The sequence below is a fragment of the Hyperolius riggenbachi genome, chromosome 5, assembly GCF_040937935.1.
Source record: "Hyperolius riggenbachi isolate aHypRig1 chromosome 5, aHypRig1.pri, whole genome shotgun sequence".
In the NCBI taxonomy this organism is placed as follows: domain Eukaryota; kingdom Metazoa; phylum Chordata; class Amphibia; order Anura; family Hyperoliidae; genus Hyperolius; species Hyperolius riggenbachi.
Window position 1 is genome coordinate 167,664,006 of NC_090650.1, and position 24,732 is coordinate 167,688,737.

Sequence of the window (24,732 nt, forward strand, 5' to 3'; positions counted from 1 at the left end):
GCTACAGAGGCTCGCTCTTAGGAGCTGGAGCCTTGCTGATCAGGCAGCGTGACCAACCAGATAAGACAGCGGCCAAGGGACGCGGAGATCCTCTTCAGAAATACTCCACCCAGGGAGCCGTGAGTTACACCACACAGCCCTGCGGGGTTTGGCATATGACACTTGTTGATGGAGGACTGTTCCCACGTAAATTGATAGTCATTGTCATCTCTGGAGCAAGAAAAGAAATAGTGCATACAAGGGCTTATGCTGAATAAGAGGAAACTAGCAATTGTGAGATGAGTGTACCATATTGAGTGGTTTGGAAAATCAATAGACAGTCGTCCAGGGACGTTTGAAGTGCATGCCAAATAGGGCAGCTGCTATGTCATAGAGGCCTCAGGGTGTGCGTCGGTGGTGGGTCCACCTACACACTCACTATATCGGTGGCAGCCAGGGTTGGCATAGGCTTAGGCTGGGCGACCATTCGGCTGCAATAACCTGATAGTGAGAGGTGAAATTTATTAGGAAGGAGCGCTCCCTCCAGTTCTGTCATTGCTACTGTTTTTAAGATTTTAAGGGGGCCCCAGCCGCTGTGTGATCAGGTTAATTTTGTACTAATAAAGGTTTACTAAACACATGAAGGGCCGTCCAGGATATTTATATGCTACATATCTTATTAGGCTGGTCGTGCCCTCCTCCCTAACCGGAGTGGTGTAGTAAAACTGGTCTGCTCACAATTTTTTATATCGCCTATACTTACAGGGGTATGGACATCCGAGTATAACTGTAGAACTTCTCTGGGTGTCGTCTCAGGTCCCGGTAGAGGGTCTGGAACTCTCCCTTCCTCTGCCTCCTGGCTAGTAGAGCATGCACCCACCATCTCCTGCGAGGAGCACGCCTTCTCCCCACATAGTAATAGGTGAACACCAAAAAGGAGACTATTCCCAGGTAAAAAGTGTACAAAACCACTGGATCCATGGTCCAAACTGCAGTCTCTGTACCCAAAGATGGTCTGCACACGTCAAGCTCTCTCCAACAATGACCCCTGCGCTTCTGCTGACCTCCCAGACCCCAGGAATTTATATAGTGTGTTATCTCTTTAAAAAAAACGGATCCGGATCGCAGCCGTATTCATACCTGATGAAAAACGTATGCAAACGGACCGGATCCGGATCGGATCCGGATAGGAACCGTACGGGTCCGGTCTGATCCGGATCCGGACCGGACATCCGGTCCGTTTTTTCCAAAAACGCAAGTGTGAACGGGGCCTAACAGTAGAAAAATTAACTGAATGGGTATAATAGTACACAGGTAACTAATAAATACCTAGTGTACTACACAATAACTAAGTCGTGCGGCAGACAGTGAGTGACAATTTAAGTCGGTCACACACGGTCAGACGCAATCAATCAATAGGGTCGGGCAGATGACTGTCTGTCACAGATCACAACAGATGCTGGCCTGTACACAGGCACTAACTAACTATTAACTAACACAGTACTGATTGAAGCTAATAAACTAACAGACTACAGCAGTACAAATTAACTAAACTAGTACTAGTACACAACTAACTATAATCCCTAACCTACCTAAGCTAGTAGTAGGCTAAGGCTACCTAGGCTAGCAGGCCTAGCCTGCACACAGACTAACACTAGCCTAGCACTGCCTACCAGTAGAGTTGGGCCGAACGGTTCGCCTGCGAACGGTTCCAGGCGAACTTTGGGGGTTCGCGTTCGCCTGCATCAGGCGAACCTTTGCGGAAGTTCGATTCGCCCCATAATGCTGTATTGAGCAAAATTTTTAGCCTCCATTTCACTGTCAGCAGACATGTTATTGTCAAACACACTGCTTTCAGTGCTAGAGAACCCGCCCTTCAAGCTAGGTCCTTTATACTATTTGACTCAGTTGTCTGCCTACACTAATTAATTATGGGACAGCTGGTACACACTCTGCTAGGGAGATTTTAATTCCTCCCTCCTACCAGAGGGAGGAGGGTCTCTTCTGCCAGGGAATTATACTATTTTAAAAACCAGTATACATCATACCATAGCTGGTACTTCATACCATAGCTGGGAATACATACATGAGTATACATCATACCATAGCTGGGAATCGAACCCAGATCTCACTGTGTGGTGGACACGTCACCCTAAGCACTGTACCACTACAGAAGTAAGTGAAGCTAGCCTAAAATTTAACATTTATGCTCAATGCAATAGAACCATTAGGTTGCTTAAAGGAGAACTGTAGTGAGAGGTATATGGAGGCTGCCATATTGATTTCCTTTTAAGCTATACCAGTTGCCTGGCAGCCCTGCTGATCTATTTGGCTGCAGTAGTGTGAATCACACCAGAAACAAGCATGCAGGTTATCTTGTCAGATCTTACAAAAATGTCAAACACCAGATCTGCTGCATGCTTGTTCAGGGTCTAGGGCTAAAAGTATTGGAGGCAGAGGATCTGCAGGATAGCCAGGTAACTGGTATTGCTTAAAAGGAAATCAATATGGTAGCCTCCATATACCTTTCACTACAGTTCTCCTTTAAAGGGAACCTTAACTGAGAGTGATATGGCTGTTTCCTGTAAACAATACCAGTTGCCTGGCAGTCCAGCTGATCGTTGTGACTGCAATAGTGGCTGAATCACACCCTGAAACAAGCATGCAGCTAATCCAGTCTGACTTCAGTCAGAGCACCTGATCTGCATGCTTGTTCAGGGGCTGTGGCTAAAAGTATTAGAGACACAGGATCAGCAGGCAATTCAGGCAACTGGTATTATTTTAAAAGGAAAAATTAGCTGCATGCTTGTTTCTGGTGTGATTCACACTACTGCAGCCAAATAGATCAGCAGGGCTGCCAGGCAACTGGTATAGCTTAAAAGGAAATCAATATGGCAGCCTCCATATACCTCTCACTACAGTTCTCCTTTAAGCAACCTAATGGTTCTATTGCATTGAGCATAAATGTTAAATTTTAGGCTAGCTTCACTTACTTCTGTAGTGGTACAGTGCTTAGGGTGATGTGCCCACCACACAGTGAGATCTGGGTTCGATTCCCAGCTATGGTACGATCTGGTGTTTGACATTTTTGTAAGATCTGACAAGATTAGCTGCATACTTGTTTCTGGTGTGATTCACACTACTGCAGCCAAATAGATCAGCAGGGCTGCCAGGCAATTGGTATAGCTTAAAAGGAAATCAATATGGCAGCCTCCATATACCTCTCACTACAGTTCTCCTTTAAGCAACCTAATGGTTCTATTGCATTGAGCATAAATGTTAAATTTTAGGCTAGCTTCACTTACTTCTGTAGTGGTACAGTGCTTAGGGTGACGTGTCCACCACACAGTGAGATCTGGGTTCAATTCCCAGCTATGGTATGATCTGGTGTTTGACATTTTTGTAAGATCTGACAAGATTAGCTGCATGCTTGTTTCTGGTGTGATTCACACTACTGCAGCCAAATTGATCAGCAGGGCTGCCAGGCAACTGGTATAGCTTAAAAGGAAATCAATATGGCAGCCTCCATATACCTCTCACTACAGTTCTCCTTTAAGCAACCTAATGGTTCTATTGCATTGAGCATAAATGTTAAATTTTAGGCTAGCTTCACTTACTTCTGTAGTGGTACAGTGCTTAGGGTGACGTGTCCACCACACAGTGAGATCTGGGTTTGATTCCCAGCTATGGTATGATGTATACTCATGTATGTATTCCCAGCTATGGTATGATGTACCAGCTATGGTATGATGTACCAGCTATGGTATGATGTATACTGGTTTTTAAAATAGTATAATTCCCTGGCAGAAGAGACCCTCCTCCCTCCGGTAGGAAGAAGGATAGAAGGGGAGGGGGGAGGAATTAAAATCTCCCTAGCAGAGTGTGTAGCAGCTGTCCCATAACTAATTAGTGTAGGTAGGCAAATGGTATAAAGGACCTTGCTTGGAGGAGGGAGGGTGGGCGGGTCCTCCAGCAGTGATGTGTATTTCACTCAATTAGGTGTGGCTCCAGGTATTAGAGCTTTTGAAACATGTTTTCTATCATTTTTCCAGTTGATAGAATTTTTTAAAACTTTGAAAGTTCGCCTCCCCATTGAAGTCTATGGCGGTTCGCGAACTTTTTCGCGAACCGAACCTTTCGCGGAAGTTCGCGAACAGGGTTCGCGAACCTAAAATCGGAGGTTCGGCCCAACTCTACCTACCAGTGCTGCTGCGTGCCTGAGCAAGTGCTTCTTGTGCTAAACCTAGCGTTTTGCTTCCTAAACACCTCCTAAACACTTATATTATGCTCATTTATAGTTAGCTAGTAATTTGATTGATTGTTTTTAGTCAGCTAGTGTATATACAGGATCTTCTCAAAAAATTAACATATTGTGATAAAGTTCATTATTTTCTGTAATGTACTGATAAACATTAGACGTTCATATATTTTAGTTTCATTACACACAGCTGAAGTAGTTCAAGCCTTTTATTGTTTTAATATTGATGATTTTGGCATACAGCTCATGAAACCCCAAATTTCCTATCTCAAAAAAATTGCATATTTCATCCGACCAATAAAAGAGAAGTGTTTTTAAAGCAAAAAAAGTCAACCTTTAAATAATTATGTTCAGTTATGCACTCAATACTTGGTCGGCAATCCTTTTGCAGAAATGACTGCTTCAATGCGGCATGGCATGGAGGCAATCAGCCTGTGGCACTGCTCAGGTGTTATGGAGGCCCAGTCATAAAAAGCTTTATGGAGATGAAGATTTCATTTTTCAGCACAACCTGGCACCTGTTCACAGTGCCAAAACTGGTAAATGGTTTACTGACCATGGTATTACTGTGCTCAATTGGCCTGCCAACTCTCCTGACCTGAACCCCATAGAGAATCTGTGGGATATTGTGAAGAGAAAGTTGAGAGACGCAAGACCCAACACTCTGGTTGAGCTTAAGGCCGCTATCTAAGCATCCTGGGCATCCTGGGCCTCCAGAACACCTGAGCAGTGCCACAGGCTGATTGCCTCCATGCCACGCCACATTGAAGCAGTCATTTCTGCAAAAGGATTCCCGACCAAGTATTGAGTGCATAACTGAACATAATTATTTGAAGGTTGACTTTTTTGTTTAAAAAACACTTTTCTTTTATTGGTCGGATGAAATATGCTAATTTTTTGAGATAGGAATTTTGGGTTTTCATGAGCTGTATGCCAAAATCATCAATATTAAAACAATAAAAGGCTTGAACTACTTCAGTTGTGTGTAATAAATCTAAAATATATGAAAATCTAATGTTTAACAGTACATTACAGAAAATAATGAACTTTATGCTAACAATATGCTAATTTTTTGAGAAGATCCTGTATATACACTAGCTGACTAAAAACAATCAAATTACTAGCTAACTATAAATGAGCATAATATAAGTGTTTAGGAGGTGTTTAGGAAGCAAAACGCTAGGTTTAGCACAAGAAGCACTTGCTCAGGCACGCAGCAGCACTGGAGATACTCTCAGTACTGCGCTCAGTCACGCGCAAGGATGGGCTCCGCAACATGGCCGCCACCTTATATAGAGGAGGGGAGGGCCAGGCTCCCCTCCTCTGATTGTTTGCTAGGGTTGCCAGAGCCTCGGCTGGAGGACTTCTGATTGGCCCAATGACGTCATCCCCGAATCCCGAAGCCGAACCCACTGCGTCATCTGGGCGAATTCGAGTGCGCATATTCGGGAACCTTCGCATTCGGATTCGGCATGATGCGGAAAATTCGGGTTCGGCTCCAACTTCGGCAACCTTGAAAATCCACCCGAATTTTCGGGTAAAATCGCATTCCAGGGTCCCGGAGAGCAAGCCTGCTAACAGGTTTATGATCCGGTTCTTTTTAATGAACTGAATCGAATAAATCTGTTTGATTCAATTCATTAAAAAGAACCGGATCATGAACCGGTTAGTATAGCTCAGAATGCATCCTGCTGTGAGGACGCATAGCTGCCGGCTCCCACAGTCTCCCCACCTGTGCCTTTACCTGTCACCCTCACCTAGCCTGGCACCTGGTGCACCAATGGGTGCACCACGTGCCGGGCTAGGTGAGAGTGACATGTGAGAAGGCAGGAAGGACAGCGTGAGCCGGCGCTATGCGTCCTATGCGGACGCATTCTCTGCTATACTAATTAGTATAACTCGTCCGGTGCGGGGAATTTTCAATCAACTTAATTGAAGATCGGACCATTAGAGGATATTGGCGTGGGACCTTTTCCAAGGATATTTGCGTGGGAACATTTTTTAAAGGTACAGGTAAGTATTTCTGGTTAATTAAGAACATTAAAGGACTTTTCTCGTAGTTGTGTTTTTTTTTTTCATTTAACTCTTTTTGGAAATGGGTAAGGGGTACTTTGTACCCCTATACTCATTTTTCCTTGGAGGAGGGTAGGCATCTTGGGGTCCTCTTCTTAAAGGGGACTCCCAGATGCCACCATGAAACCCCTCAGGGAGTCTTTGCCCCTTGTCCATGGATTGGACAGCGGCTCGGGGGGAGAGGGGAAGGCTTGGCTGCCCCTCTCCCTCGGAGCCCCCCATACCATGGACCATGCGGGCTGGTATAGCTCAGGGTGTGAAGCCCCGGTCGGCCGGGGCTCCGCATTCAGGCTATCCCAGCCTCCATGGGTGACAAGAGGTCAGCTCGGAAGGGGGGACCCCACGTCATTTTTTTACAGATTTCCCACTATCTGTACATAAAAAAATATTTTTTTTAAATTGTTTTAAATATTGTTTTCCATTATTTTTTTAACATATCCTGCAAATTTGGTGTTGCTAGGATGTAAGGAGACTTTGCTATTAACTGCTAAAGTCGGCGGGAATTTTTTCTCTAAGAACTGTCATGTACCTATTTAAATGTATACTATTTTCCTTTGAAATTTTAAAATCGATTTTCTTAAAAAGTATAAGGTCTTTTTGAAAAATGTATTTCCTATTGTTCCCTCTGTTTTTCTTAACACTCCCATGCAATTTGGTGTTTCTGGCATTTAAGAGGGCTTTGCTATTAACCTTTAAAGTCGGCGGCGGTTGGAACATTTGGCACACTCAGTATGAGATCTTTAAAATTGATTTTCTCAAAAAGTATAGGGTCTTTTTGAAAAAAAAAAAATTCCTCTTGTAGTCACTGACCCCTTCCAGGTGTTAGACCCCTTGAAACAACTTTTCCATCACTTTTGTGACCAAAAGCCGTGTTTGTAAATTTTTATACTCACCTGGCCATTGAAGTCTATAGCGGTACGCACAGTTCGCGGCGAACTCGAACTTTTGCGGAAGTTCGCGTTCGAGGACCGAAAATCTGAGGTTCGAGCCATCTCTACATTTCATATGTCGTAGATAACGGTTGTTGCATTTTATGTGTTGGAGGTAATGGTTCTTGCATTTCATGTGTCGGAAGTAATGGTTCTTGCATTGCCGCCTCACTGTTACACGTTACATTACAGTTAGCCCCACCCACATAATGTCATGACCACACCCATTTTTCAGTTGCGAGCCGTACTAGCATTACTAAAAAAAATGTGCTAGAACATGATGCCCCCTTCACATTTCTGACTGCCCCCTCATATGTGCCTTTCTAGAACTGGCCCTCGGTATGCCCCTATTGGGTGAAAGGGAAGGGGGGAGGGTGGAATGATAGGAGAGAAAAAAGGTATAGAGAGTGCAAGATGGAGGGGGAAGGGAGCATAGGAAAACAGAGATGGGGAGAGAGAAGGGGGGAGAGGAAAAGCAGCAAGCTTTACATCCAGCCTACACATCTGTGCAATCTTCTTGTGTCACACAGGATGCAGTCAGTCTTCCTGTGCATCTGCCCATCTCCCCCCAGCTCAAGTCTCTCTCTCTCTCTGTCCTCCACTCCAAGACAGCTTGTTCAGGGGGGAGGCGGCAGGGGCTGCACTTCACATTCTCTCCTCTGCCAGCACAGTGTACAATATCACGGCAGGGGAGAGAGAACATGGCAGTCCCGGGCAGCAGTGTTGGAGGAGAGCTCCAGCACATCATTCTCACATGGCAAGGGGAGAGAGCAGAATAGCCAGGCAGCAGCATCAGAGGAGAGGAGAGCTCCAGCTCATACGGAGCTACACAGCATCACATGGCAGGAGAGGCGGTCCTCATTCACTGGCTGCCTGGCCTCACGTGATCCCTTCTACAGGGCCAGGTTTAGGGGCAGACCACCAAAGCCCAGGACTAGGGTGACAGAATCTGCCACATTCCGAAGGGCGGTTGACAGGTTAACTGCACCTGTCACCCGCCATAAGAGCCGCTCACCCATTCTGCAAGTCTGCAGCTGCCCCGCTCTGACTGTCCGCCTCAGCCTGTGTGAACAGCACAGCTGGCGGGGGCGTCCGCGGTTGTCAGCTACGAGCAGCGCACTGTGAGGCTGCAATGAGCCTGCAGCTTTCTGCATGCAGACTTTCTCCCAAGTCTCGCCCCAGGCAGTGTCAGCGGCGACTTCCTATATAGCGGATAACTGCTGCATCGCTCTCTGCCCGCTGTCAGCCAGCCCCAGGGCTGAAGATAGACAATCAGTCAGGGGAGTCTGGGGTGGGGCCCACAGAATTCTAGGGCCCAGCCTGGGGGGTTCCACCATGGAGCACATGAAGGCACTTATCACACACTTGGCCAGAGCTGCAAGCTCTGATGGGATGCTTGCTGGCATAATAATTTCATTCAATAGCAGCACCAGCTTCTGTTTTTCACAGAGACCTCTTGACCCCCCTCCATGTGAATGCATCTTCTCTTCATTATTCCGGATCAGTGAAAAATGGCGCCCAGGATCGTTAGATAAAAACGGCGCCCCATTCACTTACATTATCAAACGATATTTATCGTTTTTAAAAGGTTAAAAAATGGTGCCGACCTTTTGAACGAAATTTATCGTTTGAAAACTTTTTTTTTTTGTCCTGCCTGAACGATATTTATTGTTTTAACCCCTGCTTTGCTGCCGTTTGGAAAATATCTGCCCGCGGGCTTTAATGTTTAATAGCAAAGCCCCCTTAAAAGCTAAAAACACCAAATTTGCAGGGATTGTTAAGAAGAAAATTGTGAACAAGAGGAACTTTTTTTTTTTTCAAAAAGACCTTATAGTTTTTGAGAAAATCAATTTTGAATATTCTTCTTCTGACCGTGGGAAAATTAAACGCCCGCCGACTTTAGTGGTTCATAGCAAAGCCCCTTTAAATGCCAGAAACATCAAATGTGCAGGGAATGTTAAGAAGAATAGTGGGAACGAAAAATTGTTCAAAAAGACCTTATAGTTTTTGTGAAAATCGATTTGAAATCTTCAAAGAGGAAAATGTATCTATTTAAATCGCGTACTGACATTTCCGCAGAAACCATTCCTGCCGACTTTAGCAGTTAATAGCAAAGTCCCCTTAAATCCTAGCAACACCAAATTTGCAGGATATGTTAAAAAGATACTGGGAAACAATATTTTAAAAAAAATTAAAAAATGTATTTATTTATTTAATTTAAATGTTTGGGTTATGTTCTGAGTGTGGGAATTTTTTTTTGAAAAAAATGATGTGGGGTCCCCCCTCCCAAGCCTCTGTAACCCCTTGTCTCCCATGCAGGCTGGGATAGCCAGAATGCGGAGCCCCGGCCGACTGGGGCTTCGCACCCTGAGCTATACCAGCCCGCCTGGTCCATGGTATGGGAGGGCTTCGGGGGGGAGGGGAGGCCAAGCCTTCCCCTCCCCCCCCCGGAGCCCTTGTCCAATCCATGGACAAGGGGCTCTTCCCCACTTCCGGTGCCCCAGGAGGAGGTGGGGGCGATGACTCCCTGGGGGGGGGGGTTCATGGTGGCATCTGGGAGTCCCCTTTAAGAAGGGGAACTCAGATGCCTGCCCCCCTCCCAGGAGAAATGAGTATAGGGGTGCAAAGTACCCCTTACCCATTTCCATAAAGGGTTAAATGAAATAAAAACACAACAACAACGAGAAAAGTCCTTTAATGTTCTAAATTAACCAGAAATACTTACCTGTACCTTTAAGAAAAAATTGCCACGCCAATTAGGTCCCACGACAGTATCCTCCATCTTGCGATCTTCAGAAATACTTACCTGTACCTTTAAGAAAAAATTCCCACGCCATTATCCTCAGAAAAGGTCCCGCGCTATAATCTGTTATGTCCCACGACGACAGTATCCTCTGTCTTGCGATCTTCAGAAATACTTACCTGTACCTTTAAGAAAAAATCCCTCATCAATTAGGTCCCACGACAGTATCCTCTATCTTGCGACCTTCTGTTACATGTTGATTGAAGATCTCCGCCGCCCCGACGTCACACACGCCGCCCCCGCCGAACTGCTCTCAGCTATACTTAGTATAGCTAAGCGCAAAAAGCATCTTTAAATTTTAGCTCCAATGGTCCCCATTGGTTCCTTAACAGACCAATGGGGATCAGGAGGATCCCCATTGGTCGATAAGGAACCAATGGGTAGCCTTGGAGCCAAAGTTAAAAGATGCTTTTTGTTCTCAGCTATACTAAGTATAGCTGAGAGTGCGTCTATATAGACGCATTACCGCTGGCTCCTGCTGCCCTCCCTGCCTCTCTCACACCTGTCACCCTCACCCATGCTGGCACCCATGGGTGCACTGGGTGCTAGCATAGGTGAGGGTGATAGGTGGGGGGAGGCAGGGAGGGCAGCAGGAGTTAGCGGTAATGCGTCTGTATAGACGCACTCTCAGCTATACTTAGTATAGCTGAGAGCAGTGCGGCGGGGGCGGCGTGTGTGGCGTCGGGGCGGCGGAGATTTTCAATCAAGATGTAACAGAAGGTCGCAAGATGGAGGATACTGTCGTGGGACCTAATTGGCGTGGGATTTTTTTTCTTAAAGGTACAGGTAAGTATGGAGGTGGGGAAGAGCCCCTTGTCCATGGATTGGACAAGGGCTCCGGGGCGGAAAGGAAGGCTTGACCGCCCATCCCCCCCGAAGCCCCCCATACCATGGACCATGCGGGCTGGTATAGCTCAGGGTGCGAAGCCCCAGTCGGCCGGGGCTCCGCATTCTGGCTATCCCAGCCTGCATGGGAGAAAAGGGGTTACAGAGGCTCGGGAGGGGGGACCCACGTAATTTTTTTCAAAAAATTTCCCACACTCAGAACATAACCCAAAAATTTTAATTTAAAAATAAATAAATAAAATGTTTCAATTTTTTTTAAATATTGTTTCCCAGTATCTTTTTAACATATCCTGCAAATTTGGTGTTGCTAGGAGGACTTTGCTATTAACTGCTAAAGTCGGCGGGAATTGTTTCCGCGGAAATGTCAGTACGCGATTTAAATAGATACATTTTCCTCTTTGAAGATTTAAAATCGATTTTCTCAAAAACTATAAGGTCTTTTTGAACATTTTTTTCCTTCGTGTTCCCACTATTCTTCTTAACATTCCCTACACATTTGGTGTTTCTGGCATTTAAAGGGGCTTTGCTATTAACCGCTAAAGTCGGCGGGTGTTTAATTTTCCCATGGTCAGAAGAAGAATATTCAAAATCGATTTTCTCAAAAACTATAAGGTCTTTTTGAAAAAAATGTTTTTCCTCCTGTTCACAATTTTCTTCTTAACATTCCCTGCAAATTTGATGTTTTTAGCTTTTAAGGGGGCTTTGCTATTAAACATTAAAGCCCGCGGGCAGATATTTTCCAAACGGCAGCAAAGCAGGGGTTAAAACGATAAATATCGTTCAAGCAGGGTTAAAAAAAATATTTTAAAACGATAAATTTCGTTCAAAAGGTCTGCACTATTTTAACCTTTAAAACGATAAACATCGTTTTAAACATATATCGGGCAGAAGGGGGCGCCATTATTTAGCCAGCGCCATTTTCACTGGACCCCATTATTCACTTCAGTCTCCACCCTCCCCATGTGGAGACAGTGCTGATTGCAAGAGTAAGTTATCATCTTGGAACTCCTGTTCACATTTGTTCATAAATGTATCTTAGTATGGAGGTTTTTTTGGTCTCTTTCAGCCCCTTACACAATTCCTAGGAGTTCTGGTTCACCATAACCTTACTGGGCAATCTGTAACATTTGTACTTGTGATTCTAGTAGAGGCACAGACTAACCAGCAAGCTCATGGTGACCCAGAACTCATTGGGGTGTGTAAGGGACTACAATGGTCCTAAAAGCCTCCAATTCTATTGATTCTAGTAGAAAATGACAATTGAATGGAGAGTGGAGACCAAGCTATTCAGAGCAGAGGAAGCTGTAACTTTCTCTGCTGTTTAGAGACAGTGAGGATGTAGTACAGGTCCTTCTCAAAAAATTAGCATATTGTGATAAAGTTCATTATTTTCTGTAATGTACTGATAAACAATAGACTTTCATATATTTTAGATTCATTACACACAACTGAAGTAGTTCAAGCCATTTATTGTTTTAATATTGATGATTTTGGCATACAGCTCATGAAAACCCCAAATTCCTATCTCAAAAAATTAGCATATTTCATCCGACCAATAAAAGAAAAGTGTTTTTAAAACAAAAAAAAGTCAACCTTCAAATAATTATGTTCAGTTATGCACTCAATACTTGGTCGGGAATCCTTTTGCAGAAATTACTGCTTCAATGCGGTGTGGCATGGAGGCAATCAGCCTGTGGCACTGCTCAGGTGTTATGGAGGCCCAGGATGCTTCGATAGCAGCCTTAAGCTCATCCAGAGTGTTGGGTCTTGCATCTCTCAACTTTCTCTTCACAATATCCCACAGATTCTCTATGGGGTTCAGGTCAGGAGAGTTGGCAGGCCAATTGTGGTTTTGGCACTGTGAGCAGGTGCCAGGTTGTGCTGAAAAAAATGAAATATTCATCTCCATAAAGCTTTTCAGCAGATGGAAGCATGATGTGCTCCAAAATCTCCTGATAGCTAGCTGCATTGACCCTGCCCTTGATAAAACACAGTGGACCAACACCAGCAGATGACATGGCACCCCAGATCATCACTGACTGTGGGTACTTGACACTGTACTTCAGGCATTTTGGCTTTTCCCTCTCCCCAGTCTTCCTCCAGACTCTGGCACCTTGATTTCCGAATGACATGCAAAAGTTGCTTTCATCCAAAAAAAGTACTTAGGACCACTGAGCAACAGTCCAGTGCTGCTTATCTGTAGCCCAGGTCAGGCGCTTCTCCCGCTGTTTCTGGTTTAAAAGTGGCTTGACCTGGGGAATGCGGCACCTGTAGCCCATTTCCTGCACACGCCTGTACACGGTGGCTCTGAATGTTTCTACTCCAGACTCAGTCCACTGCTTCCGCAGGTCCCCCAAGGTCTGGAATCGGTCCTTCTCCACAATCTTCCTCAGGGTCCGGTCACCTCTTCTCGTTGTGCAGCATTTTCTGCCACACTTTTCCCTTCCTACAGACTTCCCACTGAGGTTCCTTGATAGAGCACTCTGAGAACAGCCTATTCGTTCAGAAATTTCTTTCTGTGTCTTACCCTCTTGCTTGAGGGTGTCAATGATGGCCTTCTGGACAGCAGTCAGGTCGGCAGTCTTACCCATGATTGCGGTTTTGAGTAATGAACCAGGCTGGGAGTTTTTAAAAGCCTCAGGAATCTTTTGCAGGTGTTTAGAGTTAATTAGTTGATTCAGATGATTAGGTTAATAGCTCGTTTAGAGAACCTTTTCATGATATGCTAATTTTTTGAGATAGTAATTTTGGGTTTTCATGAGCTGTATGCAGAGCCGGATTAAGGCTAAATGGGGCCCTAAGCAAAGTAACTGATTTGGGCCCCCCCATCATGTCGTAATAGAATCAGAAGATGCAGCTGCACAGCAATATGTCGCACACACCGGGCAGCCGAGCTACTGGTTGCTATGGGCAACAGCACGCTTTCCTCTGTGGGTGCACAATGCAGGGAATAGCAGCGGCAAAATGCAGAGTGAGAGATGAATGGCTGGGACATTTGCACTCAGGGGCTGGGGCACCCCTGTGAAGAGGGCGTCAGATATCACAGCAGCAGCACTTTCCCCCTGCATCTCCAGCCTGGCAATAGCAGAAAGCTCTGGACACCGCCAAACCGGAAGCCGTTCCCCAGACAGAATTACATAACCACTCCCACCACCGAACAACCAATTTCCTCCCAAACTAGACAGCCACCATGCAGCCTCCATCCCAGTGAATACGATAGTCCAGCAGAGAAGGCAGCCGCAGTGGGGGAGAATGACAGCACCAGATGAATCACATTCACCTATTGCGATCCAAGCAATAGAGGTCCCATCATCCGGAGCCCATCTGTCTCCTCTAGAGTGCTGCCGCTCTGTTACTACTACTATTACTACTTCCTACTTCCTGTCTGATCTGAGAATCAGGAAGTTCAGAGCAAGCGGCTGCACTGTAGAAGAGACAGATGGGTTTCAGATGACGGGATCTCTATTGCTTGGATCATGGATAGGTGAGTGAGCGTTTGCCATCTGCTGCTATCATTCTTGCTGCAGCTGTGGTTCTCTGTGGGAAGGGAGGGTGGAGTGGGCAGCGGCAGAGCGCACAGTAGCAGGAGGGGGACTTAGGAGGAGAGCCTGGCTCTGAAGACAATCAGCAGCGCACGGCATCATTTGACAAGACAAGACAAATAACATTTATATCGCGCTTTTCTCCTGGTGGACTCAAAGCGCCAGAGCTGCAGCCACTAGGACGCGCCCTATAGGCAGTAGCAGTGCTAGAGAGACTTGCCTACGGTCTCCTACTGAATAGGTGCTGGCTTACTGAACAGGCAGAGCTGAGATTCGAACCCTGGTCTCCTGTGTCAGCGGCAGAGCCCTTAAAGGGACTCCAAGCAGTGCCTGTGGATATGCCTTTAAGCATACCCACAACTAATTCATTACATCCTCACACCTACCAGGATGATGTTTGTAATTATATCCCCCTGGGTTCCTTATATTTCATTGCATTGTGCTGAATCGAGCTGCCAACTTTGGAGAAAAGTCGTCCTGTGGCCGTGATTTCGATCGTGAAAATATCAAAAACTAAAAGGCATAGAGCAGCTGTTTATATATCATTGGAAAGAAGAGAAAGAGAGCTTTAAAATGATATGCATCTTTCCATAGTTACTGCACTGCTCAGAGTCCCTTTAACCACTTGATGACCCACCCTTTACCCCCCCTTAAGGACCAGCGCTGGTTTGATTGATCTGTGCTGGGTGGGCTCTGCAGCCCCCAGCACAGATCAGGGTGCAGGCAGGGAGATCAGATTGCCCCCCTTTTTTCCCCCCTATGGGGATAATGTGCTGGGGGAGTCTGATCTCTCCTGCCTGCTGTGGGTGGCGGGGGGGCACCTCAAAGCCCCCCTCCGCGGCGAAATTCCCCCTCCCTCTCCTACCTGCTGCCTCCCCCTGGTGTTCCGGGCTGCACAGGACGCTATCCGTCCTGTGCAGCCAGTGACAGGATGTGGTCTGTCACATGGCGGCGATCCCCGGCCGCTGATTGGCCGGGGATCGCCGATCTGCCTTACGGCGCTGCTGCGCAGCAGCGCCGTACAAATGTAAACAAAGCGGATTATTTCCGCTTGTGTTTACATCTAGCCTGCGAGCCGCCATCGGCGGCCCGCAGGCTATTCACGGAGCCCCCCGCCGTGATTTGACAGGAAGCAGCCGCTCGTACGAGCGGCTGCTTCCTGATTAATTAGGCTGCAGCTGGCGACGCAGTACTGCGTCGCTGGTCCTGCAGCTGCCACTTTGCCGACGCACGTTATGAGTGTGCGGTCGGCAAGTGGTTAACCATTATACCATCCAGCCACCGCTGACTTTGGAGAAAAGTCGTCCTGTGGCCGTGATTTCGATCGCGAAAATATCGAAAACTAAAAGGCATAGAGCAGCTGTTTATATATCATTGGAAAGAGGAGAAAGAGAGCTTTAAAATTATATGAATCTTTCCATAGTTACTGCACTGCTCAGAGTCCCTTTAACCATTATACCATCCAGCCACCGCTGACTTTGGAGAAAAGTCATCCTGTGGCCGCGATTTCAATCGCAAAAATATCGAAAACTAAAAGGCATAGAGCAGCCGTTTAGATATCATTGGAAAGAGGAGAAAGAGAGATTTAAAATGATATGCATATTTCCATAGTTACTGCACTGCTCAGAGTCCCTTTAACCATTATACCATCCAGCCACCTCTGACTTTGGAGAAAAGTCGTCCTGTGGCCGCGATTTCGATCGCGAAAATATCGAAAACTAAAAGGCATAGAGCAGCTGTTTGTATATCATTGGAAAGAGGAGAAAGAGAGCTTTAAAATGATATGAATCTTTCCATAGCTACTGCACTGCTCAGAGTCCCTTTAACCATTATACCATCCAGCCACCGCTGACTTTGGAGAAAAGTCGTCCTGTGGCCGCGAATTCAATCGCGAAAATATCGAAAACTAAAAGGCATAGAGCAGCCATTTAGATATCATTGGAAAGAGGAGAAAGAGAGCTTTAAAATGATATGCATCTTTCCATAGTTACTGCACTGCTCAGAGTCCCTTTAACCATTATACCATCCAGCCACCGCTGACAGGATGGCAAGGGCTGATTTATGTGCTAATGGGGCCCCTTTGACTCTGAATGGGGCCCCAAGCGACTGCTTTTGTTGCCTGGTCAGTAATCCGGCCCTGGCTGTATGCCAAAATCATCAATATTAAAACAATAAAAGGCTTGAACTACTTCAGTTGTGTGTAATGAATCTAAAATATATGAAAGTCTAATGTTTATCAGTACATTACAGAAAATAATGAACTTTATCACAATATGCTAATTTTTTTTAGAAGGATCTGTATATATCTTTGTATTTAGTGTGCTCTAGTCTAGACAGTATGTACAGGTGGCTGTGTTGGTTTTGGAACTGAGAGCTCATGCACACTTATAATGCACACGTGAATGCATTGTTCCTCAGGTGTTTTGTCACTGTCCCAGCTCCTCAGCCCAGAAACACAAGACATTAGCATGTCATCTCTAAAAATGCATCCTGTCATGTGGTTTATATGAAAGCTTCATATATCTATACACATCACAGAGCATGTGAAGTACATGAAAGTTAGCTGGTGTGTGTGTAATATAAATACACACACACACCCTGGCACCTGCATTGCACCCTCAATAATAAAATCCTGAAGCCGTCCCTGGTGTAAGCACTTTGTAGGTGATTACGCTAACTCATATACTATGTATCTGAGCACAAATGCTCACAAAATGCTGCATGTCCTGTGATTACGATTTCCAAAATCGCAATCTCTCTAGTGGGCTCAACACCATAGCCTGGCATTAGCAAAGCTTTTTTACAAGCGCCGGCGATTCTCAAAACTCTAAAATCGTTCCAAAAAGCGCTCTAGTGTGCCCCAGACCTTACAGATGAAAGATGAAAAGCGGGCACAAGAGCACCCGTGTGTTCAGGCATTTAAAGAGTTGTTTTCTGCAGATTATGATCTGGCATGAGCAGGCACGTGCACAGGGGGGTGCTCTGGGTGCTCAAGCACCCCCCTGTGACCAATTACCCTAGGCCCCTTCTCTCTATTGGCAGTCCATATAAATTAGTAATTTTCAGGCCGCCCATTCCTGTCCCTCATTAGTACACATGCACCCTTTGAAAATGTTCACATTTGAGCTAAGTGCCAGCCCCTCTTCTTTAGCAAGCAAGGAATTATGGATCTAGATTGGTACCGCACGGAAGCCCAGCCTTCCCCTTCTCCTCGTTTACAGTCCTGGATTTGTTGCACCGCGAGCTCTCTCTGAAACTATATAGCTCCTCCCTCCACACAGGAATTTCCCTCTGCAGGTGCATAGCATCTAGCCTGGGTGTCCTCAATTATACGCTTGTGGAGGAAATCCGCCGCGTCAGCACACGTCTGGTGCGCTGACCACAGAGACGATTCCGCAATCGTTACAGAATGACCAGCCAAACCAAAATTCCCAGGGCAGAGGGAACCTTTGATTTGCTTCAGATGTCATTGCCTGAGACAAAAGCGTACGTGGATCCTATTATAGGTAGGATCGCACACTATATTAAGGCAGTTAAAAAATCTGTTCTCGTTCCTGATCCCCACCCATATGGAGATTATCTAGACACCGGGTTGTTTTAACCACCATTCGCCTCATGGGAAATCGGGGCCTTGGTGGAAGAATTTGATTTTGATTGGAAAACCTTTTGCGATTTTTATATCGCAAAAAGCGCGGATGTCCTGAACGATTGTCTTGACTCTATGTACCTTTTGATTGATTCTGATGAATGTGATGAGTGTGTTGTGGATCTGGTGATGTTTGTATGGCAGACGATTTTGAATGAATTACACACACACCAATCAATTGATCCCAATAAAGAGGTAAAAATTTCCCGTTCTGTTCCTGCTCCAGTTCCATCTGTAGACTGTGCGCACTATGATTGTTCATCCTTTGTTAAGTGTGCATGGGAACCCCCGTTTGAGAAATGGGAGATCGAGCTCCTGGTCTATGAATTGGAAGGTGATTGGAGATCGTTTTGCAATCATTACCTTTCTAAAAATGAAGCAGTTTTGTATGCGTGCATTGAGTCTGTGTGCGCTTTAATCAAGACTGGTGAATGTATCTCTGACTTTGTGACTCCGCTGTTTGACGTGTGGAGAATGATTTTGGATGAACTACATGCGCTTCAATCTGCTAATTCTTGTAAAAACACATTGTCAACGGACGATTGTTCCAATCCTCTTGATTTAAAGAAAGTGAGTTTTGAATGCATTTCCTTTCCCAAAGCAACTGAGTGTTTGAAGCCTGAGTGCAAGTCGTTCAGAGCAGTTGCTTGTGTGGAGGTTGAACCAGTGCGGTCTGATGTCGCCACCGCACGTATGGTTGCAAAAGGTCTGTGTGGTCCTTTGTCTAAGAAAGACAGATCTTTTCCCTCAGGTTCTCTGAGATCGTCCATTTATGAACCTGCTATGGGGAAAATTCCTAAGTTATGCAACTTTAAGAAAATTATGGATGTGTCTAATAAAGTTTCTTCTGTTGTTGTCGTCACTTCTTTTGCAAATGAATCTATGTCTTATTCTGTTCACACCTGTGAAGACCTGTTGCCTAATGACAGTTGCTCCAATGTTTCTGTCCTAGATGCCTTGCAGTCTGCTACGCAGATCGCGGAGGTTTGCGCTATGGAAGCATCAGTTTCGCAACCTAAAGCGATCTTGGATCTGCAAATTTTGCGTTCTGTCTCCTCGGATTCGACATCGTTAGCCGAGTCTAAGAGTGAGACAGCACTTTGGTTTTATGAATGTGACTCTGAAGCATTTTTTCTGGGTCCAGAGAAGGTTTCTCTGAGCCTGCCCTGTACCATGAATAACAATATGATGTCCAATCACACTGACATTTGGGAACCCCTTTCTTGCTTTGAAGAAAGTTCTGACTCTCCACCCTGTACTCTGGATGAGTCAATATTGCCTTGTACAATATCTCCTGCAGTGCCCCTAGAGGCTCGTCTAGGTATTGCTGCTATTTTCACCTGTTTTTCTGCACTTTTGGAATTTCAAGCTATTTTGACTGCTACGCAGAATTCTGGGTTCAGTGAGAAGGAAGTTAGGGAGTCAGTGTGTGGTCCAGTGAATATGCCTGTACATTCCCCTCATGATTATGAAATTCAATCTCAGTTTATGGTGGAACCTTCCTTGGGACATCTGCCCTGTTCACAAGATAAAGTTCCAGTTTTGCCCTGTAACATGAATAGTTCAGAATCCTTCCTAGAAAACTTGAAAAATGATGTTCCTGAGGTCTTGTTTGATGTTCTGGAGGTCTCCGAGTTCCTCCCAAAGGGTGCAGAACTTGTAGGAGATGTCTCCTGCCCCCCAAGTCCTTCTGAGGTGTTACCCTCTTCCGTAGGCATTGCTGCCTTGCTGGCTACCTTTTCAGCTCTGATGGAGCTTCACTGATATGTAGTCAATGATGATATTATTGTCACAGAAATTTCTGAATTTGTATCCGAGTCTTCTTTTGAAAGTCCAGTGCCTGTGACCTCCACTCATGATGATTCTCTGCCCGGTACTGGTTTTGGTCTTGTCGTTCCGGACTCTGAGGTTGGCAGTTCCCCAACATGTCCTGAGGTTTCTCCTGTGCTGGTGTACCCCATTGTGCTCTGTGACCCAGAAAGCCCAAGTGTGCCTCGGTTACCAGCGTACTCAGATGCTTCCTCGGTGGAGACATGCTCTGATATGGCCTGCCTGCTTGCATGCCCAGAAGTGGTCCCTGAAAGTCTTGATCTTGATGGGTGTCCTCGTAATTCTGAATCCGGAATTGTCATTGGTTCCATGGGGGTTCTTGGTAATTCTCCATGTGAGCCTGGTGATTGTTCTGCCCTCTTGGGATCTCTGTGGAGCTTCAAAAGGTTCTGGGAGATTCCGGGAGAAATTTTGCTTGGTACCCTGGATAAGATCAACGGTGGCTTTTGTGTTTTAAGGGACACTTCGAACAGGTATTGTGGCAAGTTTGGTATTTTCGGACGCTCCTTGGAAGGTGGTGGGTATTGTCTGGAGGGTGTCGATGGCTTCTTCTCTGGCGTTCACAGTCCTGATGGGTGTTATACTGAGACTGGTAGTACTGATGGGCATGTTTCGGTGGCTTCTGTTTCCGATGAGGTCGGTTTCGGGTGGACTGACTCTGGAATTGGACCTTGTCGGGCTGCCCCGACCTTCATGAGTCTTCTGTTAGAATGGTTTGGAGATATCAGTTTTGAGGGTCGTCTGGAATTCGACCCTAGAAGGGGGGGTACTGTGAGAATCTTCTCAGCTGCCTGTGCAGACAGGCAGCGTTTTGACCACTGTTCACGTCTGCATTCTGCAGGTCTCTTTAAGAGAGACCTTTTGTCAGTTCTGCAGCTTGCTGCTGAGGAATTTGCATACATTCGTTATGCAAATCCCCTACCTACCTCCTGTGATGACTGGCAGTATAAAGGTTGGGATTACCCACAGTCCTTTGCTGGTCATTCCTTCAGGGTTTGTAGTACACACTCCTAGAGAGTGTCAGCCATGCTCTTGGTTTGAAGATCAGCTTAGAGTAATTCCTGGAAACTGTGCTAGGCAGATTCCCTAAGTGCAGTTAGGATTGTTTATCTGTTTGTTTGTTCTGTTGCTGTTGTCCTGTCCCAGCGGTGTTCGACAGGAAATGGTTCTGATCTCTGTTCTTGGAGTATAGCTGGTGCAGCGGTTGCTACCAGCTATCTCTTCTGTTCTGTCTCCTAGGATCGCGCTAGCCACTTTTCGCTAGCGCTGTGGATCCTTCTGTTCTGTCTCCTGGGATCGTGCTAGCCACTTTTCGCTAGCGCTGTGGATCCTTCTGTTCTGTCTCCTGGGATCGCGCTAGCCACTTTTCGCTAGCGCTGTGGATCCTTCTGTTCTGTCTCCTGGGATCGCGCTAGCCACTTTTCGCTGGCGCTGTGGATCCTTCTGTTCTGTCTCCTGGGATCGCGCTGGCCACTTTTCGCTAGTGCTGTGGATCCTTCTGTTCTGCTACTCTGTACCTGGATCGCACTCGCTTCTCGCTAGTGCTGTGGATCCTATCTCTCGCTTGTCCCTGTTTTCGTGTGTCTGTCTTGTCTGCTACGACCGCTTGCTGGAGGCTCGGTGAGGTAACCGTTAAGCAAGCGTTCGCGTCCTCTGTTTCATGTTTGTCTGTCGATGGTTAGTTAGGCGTGCTTGTCTCTATTGTGCTTATCACGTGGAGACCGCGCATAACCGCATGCACTGTTGCGAATGAGTGCGGTGTTCGCGGTTAGCTAGCGTTTGTTGTTTTCCGTATCTCCTCATTGTATTATTTGCTGTGCCTTTGCTACTCTCGTGCTCCGCCTTGCTGTAACCTTGTGTCACGTCTGGCGATCGCACCTCTCGCGATCGTGTTCCTGCTTCTTGTCTGCTGTGGTGTGTGCACAGTCGCGGGTTGGCAACTAATTTTATGCACACACACACACACAATCTGTCTCTGTGCTCACTCTCAATCGCTTCTCTTGCGATTGCATTTCTTCCCTTCGTACAATTCCTGTCTGGCGTGTGTGGTAGGGCAGAGGAGCTGTTCCTCTGCACTCCACAGCTCCACCTGCCGACAGGAATTTCCCTCTGCAGGTGCATAACACCTAGCCTGGGTGTCCTCAATTATACGCTTGTGGAGGAAATCCGCCGCGTCAGTGCACGTCTGGTGCGCTGACCATGGAGATGATTCCGCAATCGTTACTGCTGCAGGAGATGTCATCGCTATGTAAATAATAATACTATGGGAGGACATTAGACCATGACTATGGTAGGATTAGATTGTGAGCTCCTCTGAGGACAGTCAGTGACATGACTATGTACTCTGTACAGTGCTGCAGAAGATGTCAGTGCTATATAAATACATAATAATGATATGGTAGGACATTAGACTAGTGGTCCTCAAACTAAGGCCCGCGGGCCGAATGCGGCCCCCTGCGGCTTTTTTACCGCACCCCCCCCCTCCCCTCACACACAAAATGTGTTACTTATAGATGTGATCAGCTACATCTTTAAATATTGGTGGTCCACATATAGAATAGCAGTGCTGGCACCACCCATCCACATGGAAGCCAGAGAGCAGTCATTCACTGGTTTCCAGTCAAATTCCACATCAGGTGACACTGCTGTCCAATTGGACTGCAGGTTGTCACCTGGGTATGCTTCACTGTCTGTATACTCCGGCCCCCGAGCAGTCTGAAGTATGTTGACCCGGCCCTCAACCCAAAATGTTTGGGGACACCTGCATTAGGCTATGATTACGGTAGGGATTAGAGTGTGAGCTCTTCTGGGGACAGTCAGTGACATGACTATGTGCACTGCAAAGTGCTGCAGAAGAGGTCTGTGCTATATATATATACATAATAATTGCCACATTTTAACCCCACCCATATCTTTTCTTAAAAGTGTGCTTCTGACTCCACCCCGTCCATCCAAAATGTTGTGTGTCCAGATATTTTGGGGCTTTTTGTAAAAACCTCACGTCACTGCAGGGCAAGGGGGTTCAGGGGAAAGTCCCCCACTACTTGTTGGTACTACTGTGCTTTTCAGAGGGAGGGCCCTTTTTTTGAATTTGAGCACCCCCCACTTAAGGATCCTCTGCACGGCCCTGGGCATGAGGGGGTCCCAGTAGGTTTTCCCAGTATGGGGCCCAGAAATTTCTGAAGGCGTCCCTGGCCAGCCCTGAGCCCAGCCAGGAGTGTGGAGTGGATGTTAAGGTCTGAGTTCTCGCAGTGCCGCTGGGTATGATTTATGGATGAGAATTGTGTGCAGACACCGCACAGCTTGAGACCTCCTTCCACCTCCCTCAAAAAAGTATCTCTGTGCACAGCGCACAGTGATCGCCTCACCTCCAGCGTGTGTGATGGATGCCAGAGGGTCTGACAGCAGGGGAAATAAAGGCTGCAGGCTTTAAGTGGACACCATTGAATTTACTACTGAACTGACTGAAGTTCACTGTGTGTCCTCTCGCCCGTTTAGAAAACAAAAGTCCTAATTTCCTAAGATAACTATACCAAAGGGGCTTCTTACCAGTCCTCATCCTCTGTTGTGATCCCTTCTGTTGTCACGCTGTGACTATAATGCTCTTGCTCTCTTGCTCTGTATCTGTCTACATGAACAGATGCATGGAGCCCTGTGAGCTCCTATTCAGAAGTTCACAGCAGCAACGGCCTATGAGCTTTCTCCAGCCCCCTTTAATCCATCTGCTTGATTGCTGTACTTTCGCAGTTTGGCACTGTAAATTTCCCAACTGGTTCTGTCGTGATTCACTGCGGCCAATTGCACTCCATAGATGGGAGTGTTCTGTATATGCGCAATTCTCTAAGACTGCAACATTACTTGCGCAGTAGGTGTAGGGCGATTGGAGGGTGTACACGGCCAGCCTGGAACCACACATGTGCAGTGGCGCAAGACTGGGCTGGATCACAGACTCCACTGCGGGAGAATGGAGGGGATCAGGAGGACGGTGATTAAGCACATGGATTCAAGGTGGCTGGAGGAAGCCCCAGGTAAGTATAAAGCTTATACTTTATCTCAGGTTTCCTTTAAAGTGTACCTGAGACAGGAGAAAAGTTCTATTTTACTTACCATTGGCTTCTTCCATTCCCTCGTAGCCTTAGAGGTCCCTTGGTTTCCTCCTTATCTGTTAAGTTGTGCCGCTGTCCCCATCCAAAAGCTTGTCCACTAGACCAGTTGTAGGGTACTGCGTATGTGCGGTCCTGGCCATGCACCTCCTCAGTTGTGCTCCCGCGGACAGGAGCATTCTGCGCATGAGTAGAATACTGCCAGCCATGGGAGCACGATAAAGGAAGTGTGCAGCCTTGCCCGTGCATGTACAGTACCCAGCGACTGGCGATCTTCAGAGGGAGATAGCGATAATGTTGGGGGCGGTTGGTGACAGTGGGCCTTGGGTGGAAAAAAGTACAAATCTGGCCCTGCTCTCAGCGCTGCGTAATATGTTGGCATTTTATAAATACAATAAATAAATAAAATACATCCGCAGCCACTCCCTGCACTCCGCAGTCATAGTAACAGTGAGAAGCTGTGCACTCCTGGCCTGAACAGCGCACAACCAGCAGGCACACCGGACCCCCTTATCCGGGGCACTTCTAAGAAGATACCAGGCCAGTGCCCCGGATCTAAGCTCCTAGCAGCGCAACTGCTTGCAACTGTTTGGCTGTTTATTGGTGACACTATTTACTTGTCAATTTCTGCATTCTCTGCATGCTGGGTCACTCTTTGGTTCTAATCACATAGCATTCTATGTTTACATTATGTACTATGCACTTTCTGATTTGAGGCAGCCA

General features: G+C 46.4%; 1 protein-coding gene across 5 annotated transcripts in view; it reads left to right on the forward strand.

The window, feature by feature from the left end:
* ANKRD33B (ankyrin repeat domain 33B) overlaps nt 1-24,732 on the forward strand; it is a 688,858-nt gene that overhangs the window by 114,450 nt on the left and 549,676 nt on the right. The gene's annotated exons all lie outside the window — the stretch shown is intronic.